Raw genomic sequence first — 768 nt, 5'->3', positions numbered from 1 at the left:
GTATCAAAATCACAATTCTGTCGTTTGTCTCTTTGTGAGGTTGTGTGATTGTTGTGTAAATATGAATCTGTGAGGCGTTTTCTCTGGCAGCACAGCTCAGTTTAAATCTCGCTCCCTCTCAGATGTAACTTCCGCTTCAGCACCGCGGACAGCGCCGTCTTTCTCCGGTTTTTCCCTCTGAGACCAGAAACGGCAGCTGAGGCGGGAGGGAAACTTTCAGCAGGATCCGAGACCCGGTTTACCAGAACCAGTCCAGTCCCGATGTTCGGATTGATCTGAGCGGGTCCGGACGGGGAAGAGGCTCTACAGATGAAATGAATCCGTGAAGCGAGACCTCCGATCTCTGCTCCCGGGGGGCTGCCGAGGGACCGTAAACTACCTACCACCTCAACAGCAAGAACCGAACCCGACAGAGCCGATCCGAGCGGAGCGCGTCGCAGCGCGGAAACAGAGAACCGAGAGAGAGAGAGGAAAAAACGGGACTGCCGAACCTGTGAGGGGGCAGGGGGGATTGGACGGAACCGGATCTGCATGTGAGACCGCTGCTCCTCTCACACCGGAGGGAAGAGATGCAGCCTGCGAGGAAGCTCCTCACGCTGGTTCTCCTCATCTTCATGGGCTCAGAACTCATCCAAGTAGGTTCTGTTTAACGCCATTTTCCACCTCCTATCAGGTCCAGATAGGTCTGCCTGGGAGCTGAATTACCCCTAATCAGAACCACTCACAATGTGAATACATTGTGTTTGACAGACCCAGCAGTGTGGGGGG

At 54.6% G+C, this 768-nt stretch overlaps 1 pseudogene; it reads left to right on the top strand.

Annotated features, from left to right (window-relative positions):
* Nucleotides 1–64: 64 nt before the first annotated feature.
* Nucleotides 65–635, top strand: LOC106512571 (noelin pseudogene; annotated as a pseudogene).
* The last annotated feature ends 133 nt before the right edge of the window (nucleotides 636–768 follow it).

Source organism: Austrofundulus limnaeus, unplaced genomic scaffold (genome assembly GCF_001266775.1).
Source record: "Austrofundulus limnaeus strain Quisiro unplaced genomic scaffold, Austrofundulus_limnaeus-1.0 Scaffold8252, whole genome shotgun sequence".
Taxonomy (NCBI): domain Eukaryota; kingdom Metazoa; phylum Chordata; class Actinopteri; order Cyprinodontiformes; family Rivulidae; genus Austrofundulus; species Austrofundulus limnaeus.
This window is presented reverse-complemented; position numbering and strand designations above follow the sequence as displayed.